Consider the following 12,335-nt stretch of genomic DNA (forward strand, 5'->3'; position numbering starts at 1 on the left):
ATGAAAAAAAGGTAGACCAGGGTAATGGACGCCCATATACACCCATCACCCAGATTTAATAGTTGTTAACATTTTACCATGTTTGCTTCTTTTTTACTCATGTATTAACCAGCCCATAATTCAAGTTAGGAAATCTCTTTAAAAGAAGCTGACTCAGATGGGAGACAGGTGTCCTTTGTCCCTCCGTGCTTCATCCTTCTGCTTTCCTAAATCATAAACATGAAGGCTGGAGCCCCAGCAGCCATCTTGTGACTCTGAAGCCATCATGAGGATACAAGCCAGGGATAAGTATGGCAAAGTGGAAAGAGGGAAGGATAGGTTGCCAGATTAGCAAACACAAACAAAAACCAAACTAACAAAATGAGATACGAAAAACCAAAACAAAAAAAAGCAAATAAAGAAACCACCAGTTTAATTTGAATTTCAGATAAGAATGAACGATTGGTTTAGTATGTTTCATGCAAAATTGGGGACATACTTCTAATTTTAAAATTACTTATTGTTCATCTGAAATTCAAATTTAACTGGGCCTCCTGCATTTTGTATGGCAATCCCGTAATGGGCCTGGGTCTCTGGCGCTTGTGGACCTGCCATACAAGCACCAGACTGTCCATTTAGACCTCCCATTTTATCTAATTAATTCATTTAATGAGCATCTATACAAGTGACTATTATGTGCTCAGTCTTGGGCAAAGCCCTGTGAAAACAGTCAGATTGGCACATGGGATTCACAGTCCAGTGCGTAAAACGAGTATTAAGACAAATACCCAAGTACCAGTGAGATGAGTAAGAAAAAGGGGGCATGGGTTCTCCCCTCCCCCACACTTGCCCATACTGATTATTCCCTGAACACTGGGCTGTTTCCCACCTCTGGTCTTTGCCCACACTGTCCCTCATCCTGGAATGTCCTCATCAACACACCTGCTCATTTCACTTCATTCATTCATTCAGCAAACTGGTTAAGAACCTTCTGTGCCATGTACTAGGGAACAGAGGGCCCGCCCTGCAGGGGCCTATGGACTCAGTGCCCATTGATGAAGTCTTCCACATGCCAGCATAAAGGTAGGATTGTGTGATGATGATGTTACAGGGACAGGAAGAGGAGAAGGGGAAGGGCAGGCCAACAACAGAGTGGGGACTTGAGGGATAAATAGGAGCTCGCTAAGCATGTGACGTGTGAATGCAGCCATATGGATGGACGAGTGAATGAAGCTGATCACACAGCTGAGGCCACCCCACTGCATGACTGGCCCCAGCCCCTCCTCTCCTCTCTGTGGGGAGCAAGCCAGATCGAGGGAGGCTTCGGGGTCCCTACAGGGTGGACAGAGCACTACTTGGGAGCCAGATGGCATTTCCCTGCCTCTGGTTATGCAGTCAGGCCCTGAGCCCATTTCAGAAGGAGATGCTTGAGTCAGGGCATTTGAATCTCATCGTCCAGCTTCCTCTGCCCAAAACTTAACACTTCGCAAAACGAAGCTGGAAGGGCCCTGAGTTGGCAATTTTTCCAGTGCCGCCAGTGTTTCTGGAATCCTCCAGGTCAAGGCTGGAAGGTCTCAGCCACTATCTGGTCCAACCGCCCATTTAACTGATGAATAAACTGAGTCCCAGAGAGGGGTAAACCTCGCCAAAGGTCACATTCCACAGCCTGGTCCAGTCCAGCGCTGCTGGACCCCAGTTCCCTGGCCTTCCAGTCCTACACGGAGCCTTCCTGTGCAATCAACAACAGAAATTATACTCAGCGAAAGTTATAAATGACACCTTGCAACCAATTGTTTGGGGCATTCCGGCAGTGGTCCAATCCCCTGTTCACAGACCTCAGCCCTCCTAGGCTGTAAGCCCCAGGCAGCTCAGCTTAGCAGCCATCCACAAGCACCAACCACCTTAGAGGATATGGCCGCAGCTGACCTAGGAGGGGGCTCCTGGCAGATGGCCAAGGTCTCTCAGGGACCCTGTTACAGGGGTGCAGGAAGGACCCCTCTCCCAAACTGTCTCTCTTCCTTCCCCCGGGGTCTCTGCCCTCCAATCCAGTCTGTAGCCACAAGCAAACACAGGGATGAAGCCACGGCCAGTTACTCCTGCTGAGGAAAGGGGAGAGGCTGAGCAGATTTGGGGCTGCAGCCTGGCAGGGCCAGAGTATCCAGTTAGCTGACGGGGGTGGGGTGGGGGTGGGGGAGCCATCACGGATCTTGGGGGTGGGGGAGTGGCTGCTTCCCCCAGACTTTGGAGAAAGTGAGGACAGGGTTGGAAAAGCCTTCCTGGGAGGGAGCCCAGGAGCTGGGGCTTAGAGGACCTTTAGGACCTGCCTGGACAACCCGTGAGTCACTGATGAGGCCAGAGAGAGGCCGGGCCTCCCGACTCCAAACCCAGAGCTCCCCTTGGGGTCCACCTTAACCCCAAGCCTTCCGTAAACGCCAGCTCCACCAGACGCGGATGTGGTCCGGATGGCCCGGCGAGGATGTTCCAGGGTCCCGTGACGGGGCCGTCCTAGGTGAAAGTGTCCTCTCAGGAGTGGGGGGCATTACCCTTCATGGACTCAAAGGTTAGCTGCCGATTCCACCTTGCCGCCAGTAATGAAGAGCGCAGGAGGCAGATGGAGGCTGTCCCGCGCACAGTATGCTAATTCCGCTAACCAGTGGACCAGGAAATGGCCGATTATTTGCGCCGCCATCAACAGACAGAGATGCTGCCTCAAAGCTCACTTGTCTTTAATCCTGTCCCCCTGTCGAGGATCCTCAGGGTGATCGCTCCAGTCAATTTGCAGAGATGCAGGCGGCAGGAGGAGGGGGTGAGTGATGGGTGTGCGGGCCTTGGAGGGAGCCCTCCGCCAGCACTCAGACTGCCTGGGGTCCCAGCAGTGAACGGGTGCCCTTGGGGCAGTCCCAGCACCTCCACTTCTGCTTCTCTGCCCATGGGGGCCTCCCTCCCAGGGCTGTGGCCTGGACCAACAGGCAGGCGGGCTGCTTCCAGGGCCAAAAGGCTCTTATAAGAGAACAGAATTCCTGCTGTGGCTAGCGGGCATTTCTGGACTCTGCGCTGGCTCTCAGACCCGAGGTGGCCCCTCTCCTTGCTCATGGGGTAGTGGATGAGGGTAGGGCCAGAGTGCTGTCTGAGATGTGCAGAGCTCGGTTCTCAGATTCTGGGACGTGCCTGAGGCCAAACCAGGGGCTGCCTCCTTGTCTGCCATTCAATCCCTCTTTGTGTCCCAGTCCTGGAGCCCCAGTACTTTGAGCTTGAGTCCAGTCCTCCTGGGACCATTTCTTTCCAACAACCAACGGTCCTTTGCCATGGGGAAGGCACCCATACTGGGAAAGACCTCCCTCCCTAGATAACAGACACCTGCAGTGGCTGGCTCCATCTGGAGGTGAAAACTCCGGGGAAATGACTCCTGCGCGCGCGCGCGTGCGTGCGTGCGTGCGTGCGTGCGTGTGTGTGTGTGTCCCTCACTCACTCTGGGATCTCCTTTCTTAGTAAATGGTGAAAACTAAAAAGACTTGATGTGGAATTTGTCTTAAATCTTAAATTTTTCTTAAAACTTATAAATTGTATTACAATTTATTAAAATTAATTTATCTTGTGTTTTAAGCTACGGCTATAATTCCATCCATAATCTTTGAGCAAAGAATGAATCAAATGTTGATTTGGGGGGTATAAATTTTTCAGCCAAAAATTGTGTCACGGCTTACTCTGTAGCCATTCTTTGTGCTTGATTTTCACAGCATGGTCTTACCAGGTGTCATTTTTGCAAAATTATCCAAAGGCTTCATGCCTTTTCACAGAGGTGTTCGTTAATCCATGGCAGTCAAATCGTTCCCTTTTGAGTATCTGCTGTGTCATCACCTTTGCCCTTTTCTTTCTTCAAATCAAGAATGGCCAGATCCTCATTTATCAATGGCTTTGCATAGAATTTGAATGCTTCCTCAGCATCGTTTTCACTTCATGAAATCCTGTAACTTTGGCACAATTCGCATTTTCACCTTGCAATCAATTTATACTTTGCAATCAATTTATTTGGGTTTTGCGTAGGGGGGCAAAGATGGACACCTGAGTTTAGCAGAAGGGTGTGTCGGGTGGGCACCACATTTATAGATGGTCAGTTTTTCAGTAAACACCGTGTTATGATGTCTCTAACTGCCCTAAGGAAGCTACGTGACTGGGGGACTCAGGTACTGAATCCCAGGATAACAAGGACCCATGTGTGGTGCTCCTCATTTTATGTATCCAGATCCTTCTCCACAAAGAGTAGTGGAGGCAACATGCTTCATCTTCCTGGTCTCTGCTGGTTCCTCCTGGACCACATCTGGGACTCATCCTGGTAGGGTACATGAGCCTCTGAAAAGGACCAGCCAACTCTATCAAAAAGAGCTCCAGATTTAACCATACCCTCCTTAATATGGTTTCCGGCAGCCTTCTCATCCCTGGACGGAGCATAGGATTCAATCTGAGATGCCACTTTCCTGCCGTTTTCCCTGGGGGCACCAGGCTGCAGGACCCAAGGAAGTGGTGAGCAATATTTAGGGACATCCATTTCATTAAACACCTGTGGTCTTCCAAGTCAAATAATAAATAATAATAGTAATAAGTAAAATGTGTTGAGTGCTTACTGTGTGCCAGGTATTGATGCAAACATTTCACAAGTATTATCTTACTTAATTCTCACTACCCTTTAAGTGCTACCCCCATGTTACAGTTAAGAAAATAAAGATGTAGAAAGCTGATTTTTTTTTTTTCCAGATCATACAGACGATAAATTGCGAGTTGAGATTTGAATCCAGGAAGTCTGACTCTAGGCCTCATACTCATAACTAATACTGTGTTGGAAACTAACTTGGCTTTTTTCTTCTGGGTTTGGATAATGCTGGGGGGTGTAGAATTGACTTGTTATAGGATAATCTAGCTCCTGCCCCACATTTGATAAGGGAAGAACACCTGCCAAATGCAGCCTCCAAAATCAATAGCAAAGTGCTATACTGAAACTAACAAGGGCACTTTATGTTCACTCGTGAATCCATTTTGAAAATTCTGTGCGTAAGTCAAGAAACTCTCCGTCTTTTAGGAATTCAACCCCGAAAAAGCTGGTGTCTCTCAGTTTCAGGCATGGGAAGTATTTTGTCAAAGATGCCTCATTTCTTGAAACTAATAAAATAATTGGGTTGAACATGCTCGATGCAGACTTTCCCCTACCAGTGAGCTCTTTTATAGCCACTGAAAAGTCACTTTTTGGGGGGCTCATTATCCCTCAAGATCCTGTGTCGCTCATTTACATTAGAAAGAGGAAGTTCATAAAAGCCCTTTCTTATTTTCTAACACGAGTTCAAATCAGGGGCCATTATCACCCTATAGAAAGACCCAAATGGCATATGGATCATTCTGGAGAAGGGGGTGAGCGCCTTTTAAGAGAATTGTTTTAGTTTTTGCAGGAAATTAATCAGAGGGATGGGCTTTGTGGAGCGGGGAGCAAATCTAATCTGTCCTTTGTTCGAATTTGCCTTGCTCCAATTCCTAGCAATTGTAGACAACATGCTCTTTTGTTCGGGAGACACTTGTTACATGCATAATTAGAGACTGCAGTAGCTGTGTTTAAAGAAAAACTGTTTTCCAATGTAATGTGTGATCTTGATAATAGTATTTTCATCAAAGGTAGCAATTACATTCATTAAGCTGGGACTGGCCGGGCGGCAAGGAAATTAAGTGGGAAGTGAATAAAAAGCTCCCCTTCCCCCATGTTATCTCCTTCTCTTTATAAGTTGAAATGCACCATGGTGAGCTGGAACTGGGAAATACATAGTGCATATAAAAAAATAAAGTCCTCCTTAATCTTTCTGAATAATGACCCTGCAGATATCCTAGGGACGGCAACTATAGATACACTTTTCAAATTAAAGGGCTTTATTCTCCCTTAATTTCCTATGCAAGTTTTAAATGAGCTCAACATATGATTCAGGTCTTTAAAGGCTGCAGCGCTCTTTAGGATTCATTCACTGTTCTTTGCACACATAAATTAATAGTTTTGTGTTCTCAAAAAAAACACAACAAGGCATAAATCAACCAGTTTAGGAGAGAAATAAAGCCATTTTCCTATTTTTAATTACTCCTTTAACTATCACTTAGGCTTCCTTATACTTTAATTTTAAAGATGCTATAAATGAAGTCCACACGTGGAGGTGGAAACACATTACAGGAAAAGAGCGCCCCCTCCAGGTTCTTGAATCTCACTGTGTTGCTGTGAGAAATTTATTCTGGAAAAGAAAAAAAATCCCACACATGTATGTGTGTGTGTGTATCTCCTCCAGGCAGATGCTCTGGGTCCCTCCCCCATCCCCCTGGATTAAAAGTCCTGCTTGCAATGCCTCAAAGGGTTTGATGATTTCAATTTTATTCAGCAGAGCGCAATGATAGCCAGACATTTCTGGGCAAACGCAGATGGAAATATGCCACCTCCTATCAGCACCCTAGCTCTGGCCAATGTTTGACCTGAAAAGCTCTCTGAGAAAATGAAACCAGTCCACAAAAATCAATTGGGGACCCCTATTTCTTGTGATTGGACATGCACAGCTCTGCGGCAAGAATCATTATCTCTAAATTGATTGACCCAAATGTCATGCAGATCATCTTGGAGTGGGAAAAGCCGAAGAGCTAGAACGGCCTGCGCATTTTCTGCTGGCTGCACAGCCAGATGCGGCAGTGGCCTTGACGGCTAACCTCTAGCCGAGCGGGTCAGGGTGTTCCACTCTTGGCTAAAGGAGTCGCCATAATTTGAGAAGAAGTGGGACTTCGGAAGTTTTTCAACTTTACTTTCTGACCTGCTCGTTAGCAGTTGATTTGACTTTATGAGACAAGGGTATTGAATGCGGAGCCAGGAGACCAGCCTGTGGTCCCAGCTGGTAATAAGAGCTAAGGTCTGTTGGATGGCTTACTATCTGCCAGGTACTTGGCTGGGGCTCACACGCGTTGTATATCTCATTCCTCACAGCAAGCCTTCGAGGGGGGCGTTGGTATTATCATTTCCATTTTACAGTCAAGAAAATCAAACCTTAGAGAGGTCAAGTAAGCTACCTCGGTCTGTATAATTAAGACATCGGGGACCAGACATCCGTACCCTGCAGTCTGATATCTAAGCCCAACCTCTTGGTCATGAGAGCAGGGGCTTTGGCCTTTCCAGACTCAGGTTCCCTGGACATAAATAAGGGGGTAAGCTGACAAAGCCCTAGGGTCCCAAGCAGCTCGACATTTACCACTACGAGACTTCTCAGAAAACCTTTCAAGTTATCTTGTTGAAGCAGCTAGTTTGCTTTGGGGGGGCTTCCTTGGAGAAGCCATATGTAGTCCCCAGAGCAGAGAGAGGACAGAGCCGGGTACCCAAGGATCACAGGCAGCTGAAGCTGCCAGGATGTGGCCCAGTGACAGGGGATGGGTGTGGAGCTTGGTCCACCGACTCAGGTGAGCACGAGGGAAGCAGCGCACTGAGGCTCAACGTTCGGGGATGTTTTCTAATAATCATTCCAAATTACCCTCTACCCAAGCCCTCTCTCCTGCTCCCTTGGCAGTAGTAGATCTCAGTTCAACGTGACAAATTCAGTCACTTTTGGTTCATCGAACAGCCTCGGTTTGTTCTTAAGACTTAGCCCTGTTCATTTAAAACCTGCAGTCTCATGTCCATTTTGAGGCTCGTGTGTCCCGAATCTCAGCAATGGCCCTGCCTGTCTCGTGTCTCTAACAGTTTGTGGCGTGTGTGTGTGTGTGTGTGTGTGTGTGTGTGTGCGTGCACGCGTGTACGAGGGAGAGCGCAGGGTCTCTCTTGACTTTTGCCCTTCTCCCTCTGGCGCTGGGGGTGGTTATGGGTTGGGGATGAAGGAGGGGGAGGCCAGGGCAGGTGCTGTCTCTCCCCTCCTTGCCCTTGTGTTCCTTCTCTATGTGCATGTTATGAATGACGGTTGGCTGTCAAGGGGACTTGCCTCCTGGGCCCTGGGGGTCTCTTGCAAGAGTGGCTGCATTTTACTGCTGCCTCTTTGCATTCCTCCTCCGTGCACACCTCTTTGTCCTCAAGGGAAAAGAGTCTAGAGAAAGATGGTATAACACAATCTCATCTACCTCCTGTGCCAGCTCTCCGGCCTGTGGGCACAAGCAGGATCCATCTTCCTTAACTTTTTGGAACCAAGAACTCAAGACAGGGTGGTCCTGACCCTCTCTTGGGGGTTCCCCCATTGTGCCATGGTTTCCTGGGTCTCTTTTCTCCTGCTTTTATGGGGAAGATCAACAATCCACTGGCTAAGTAAGGTGTCCAACTGGGAACAAAATGCCAGGCTGCCTTCCTTGTAGGATCCTCAACCTTGGATTTGAGGTGGTAGAGCACCCCTTCCTCCACTCTGGTGGGTGGCCTCCCCTCATTTTGAAGGTGGTTTACTGAACTGGTGCCTCTCTGAGGCCCTGGGGGAAGGTGGCTGGTCCTACCCCTGGGGTTTTTCTGAACTCAGAATATGAGATACTTAGGTATGGTGACCTTATAATTTATTGCCCAAATTGGAAGGCTCTTTTGAAAATGAAGGATGGCACTATTAATAATCATTCTGAGGGCTTCCCTGGTGGCGCAGTGGTTGAAAGTCCGCCTGCCGATGCAGGGGACGTGGGTTCATGCCCCAGTCCGGGAAGATTCCACATGCCGCGGAGCGGCTGGGCCCGTGAGCCATGGCCGCTGAGCCTGTGCGTCCGGAGCCTGTGCTCTGCTACGAGAGAGGCCACAACAGTGAGAGGCCCGTGTACCGCAAAAAAAAAAAAAAAAAAAAAATCATTCTGAGACAGCAGGCATGACCTAGGACTGTCTAGGGAGACGGAGATGTATGGTCCCTGATCCTCGAGCACCTCTGGACTCTAGCTCCAGTTCTGGAAAAGGGAAAAATCACATCCTACACCCTCTATACCATCAATCAGTGTGATGTCAGCTCTGAGCCCCATCCCAACAAATTGACGGGTATCCAGCTTTGTTCAGGGCTCCTTTCTCAGGACCTCTGTCTGGGCTCTGGGGTCTCAGAGGGTCAAAGTGCCTCCGTCCTCTGCCACACCACCTGCCTCCACGAGAGATGTCTCTTCTCCTGGTCCCGGGCCCTTCCTTCCAGATGGCTCCTCTGCCACGTCTGGAACCTGCTTGTGGTTCAGCATCTTTTGTGAGGCCAGAGGGCTCTGCCCAACATCCAGCCTCTCGGTGTCCTGAATACCTTTCCCTCTGGCACACATTTCCAACGTGCTAGTCTAGGCCACATGTGGGGCATGGAAGGCCTCTCTTTCCTCTTCCAATCTGAAGAAATCCCTCTTTAATTTGGGGCAGATTCATCTGGGGCAATTCCCTTCAAGACTTATTTTCCACATTGGATTTAGGTTTCTCCTTTCCTTCAAACCCCTTTTGTCCATTGAAAACAGGGACAAAATTTGGGAAAGTGCTGCTACCAGCCTTGTGGGAGGCACAGAACATAGAACCTGCATAAGTGGGGAGAAGAGAAAGGAGAAAATGCCAAAAAAAGAGCAATAGCTCCCCAAATTAATGTTTCCATACTGCTTCAAAGCCACAAGTTCTTGGAGACCAGTAAAGTGAGCTTGGCCAGGCGCCCTGGACGCCACTTGTTCTTCTGCGGAAGCAGCTGCTCCATCTTCTAGAGCCACAGAGACCTATAGAACTTTCTGCAATCATTGAAATGCCCTATATCCACACGGCCCAATATGGCAGCCACTAGCCAAACATGACTAACGAGCACCTGAGGAATTGAATTTTTAATTTTATTTAATTTTAATTTCAATAGCTACATATGGCTAGTGGCTCTCATACTGGACAGAATAGTTCTAGAGAAATCATTGAAGAGGAGTGATAATAACCCAACTTACATTTAAAAGACTGTCTCAGGCTGCTATGGAAAATGGCTTGGATTACTGGGGAAAGTAGAAGCTGGAAGCCAATCAGGAGGTGACTACACTGTTCCCAGAGAGAGATCATGCTTCCGATTGGACTAAGGTACTAGTAGAGGTAGAAAGGTCTAGAGACATTAAGAATTATTTTGGAGGTATAACTGGTGGAGGAGGCCCACTGGTTACTGGGTTTCTGCATGCCACTCTGAAGACCCCATTTGCAGTTGAACAGATCCACTCTTTTTTTTTTTTTTTTCGCGGTACGCGGGCCTCTCACCGTTGTGGCCTCTCCCGTTGCGGAGCACAGGCTCTGGACGCGCAGGCTCAGCGGCCATGGCTCACGGGCCCAGCCGCTCTGCGGCCTGTGGGATCCTCCCGGACCGGGGCACGAACCCGTGTCCCCTGCATTGGCAGGCGGACTCTCAACCACTGCGCCACCAGGCAAGCCCCAGATCCACTCTCGATGGTCATTTCTGAACCACTCGTTAATCCTCACAGAGCCCTTGAAAGAGGACATGTCTTCTCTCAGAGGGGGATGCATATGCCACATGTACTGGGTTGAATAATGTCTCCCATAATTCATGTCCACCGGGAACCTATGAATGTGACCTTACTTGGAAATAAGATCTTTGCAGATGTAATCAAGTTAAAGCGAGGTCATACGGGATTAGGGTGTGCCCTAAATACAACATGACTGGTGTCTTTGAAAGAAGAGGAACATTCGCATAGAGCAAGGACGGCCATGTGATGATGGAGGCAGGGATGGAAGTTGTGCAGCCACGAGCCAAGGAGCTCCTAGGATTGCTGGCAACCACCAGAAGCTCAAAGAGGCAAGGAAGTGTTCTTCCCTAGAGCCTGCTGAGGGGATATGGACCTGCTGACACCTTGACTCCAGACTCCTGGCCTCCAGAACTGTGAGAGGATGTATTTCTGTTGTTTTAAGCCACCCAGTTTATGGTGTTTTGTTACGGCAGCCCCGGGAAATAGAGTCACCCAGCCAGCATCCACTCCCTGTTCCTGCCTAGCAGACCTAGATTTTGCTCTGGTAACTACCCTTCTCCAGTATCCATGTACCTAAGGAAGTGGACCTTTCCTGGGTGGGTACTCCTTTGCCCTAAAGGTAAGACTACTTTCTTGCCAGGGATGATTTTGGAACGAGTATGGGACTCAAAATTGGCCCGGAGGATAAGAAGAGAAATCTCTGGAGGACTGTTCTTCCATCATCCCTAGAAGCTCTTCTTCTCCTGGACATTATTGTGTTAAAGGGTAACACCTGCAGCTGTGGCAGCACCCTGGCTATACCTGCCTGAGGATGATGTCCGTGGAAGGACGGCAGAGTATAGAGATGGGAAGACCCTGGGCCTGATAACTTTTCTGAGCTGATGAATCAAACAGCCCTGAGGCCCCCAGGGCTCTGGGGTTCCAATCTCTGTGAGGTGACTGAGACAAGGCTCATACCTCCTCCATCCAAGTGGTTTATCAAACTCTAAACCCCCTGAGAAGAGTGTTGGCAAATGCCATCGTCCCTATCTGGTTGATTTTCCAGATGATGTTTTAGTGTCCCCAGCAACTCCCAGCTGTGGCCCCCACTTGAATGAAGAGTGAGTAAAAGAAAGGAGAAACATTTACTAAGCGGCTCCTCTCTCAAGAAAAAACACTACCCAAAGAGCGCTTCCTATCTGGCCATCCATCCTGCAGATACGTTTTCTCAGCATCTGGAGGCTGGGGCAGGGGTGATGCCTTAGTCTGTTCAGGCTCAACTGGGTGGCTTATAAACAACAAACATTTCTTTCTCAGTTCTGAAGGCTGGGAAGTTCAAGATTATGATGGCATCAGATTCGGTGTCTGGTGAGGACCTGCTTCCTCATTGACAGCCGTCTTCTCACTGTAACTTCTTGTGGCTGGAGGGGCAAGGGGTCTCAGCTGGGTCCTTTGATAAGGGCAGTAATCCCATTCAAAGCACATTCTAGAGGCCCCACCTCCTAATACTTTAACCCACTTTGTGGGTTAAGATTTCAATATATGAACACAAACATTCAGTCCATAGCAGATGGGAAAGATTCTTTCTCTCTTACCCCAAATTAGGTAATTCCACCACAACTTTTCAAGGTTTCTTGCTTCTCCCTTCTGTCCCTGGCTATCTCAAAAGTTCCTCTCATCCAGAAAAAAAAGTGTATCTCCTAATTTCAGAAGTCCTCACAACCCACCTGACTTTTTTTTTTTTTTTTGCGTTACACGGGCCTCTCACTGCTGTGGCCTCTCCCGCTGTGGAGCACAGGCTCTGGACGTGCAGGCCCAGCAGCCACGGCTCACGGGCCCAGCCGCTCCGCGGCATGTGGGATCTTCCCAGACCGGGGCACAAACCCGCGTCCCTGGCATCGGCAGGCGGACTCCCAACCACTGCGCCACCAGGGAAGCCCCCCACCTGACTTTTAATTCCGCAA

This window comes from Delphinus delphis, chromosome 16, assembly GCF_949987515.2.
Source record: "Delphinus delphis chromosome 16, mDelDel1.2, whole genome shotgun sequence".
Taxonomy (NCBI): domain Eukaryota; kingdom Metazoa; phylum Chordata; class Mammalia; order Artiodactyla; family Delphinidae; genus Delphinus; species Delphinus delphis.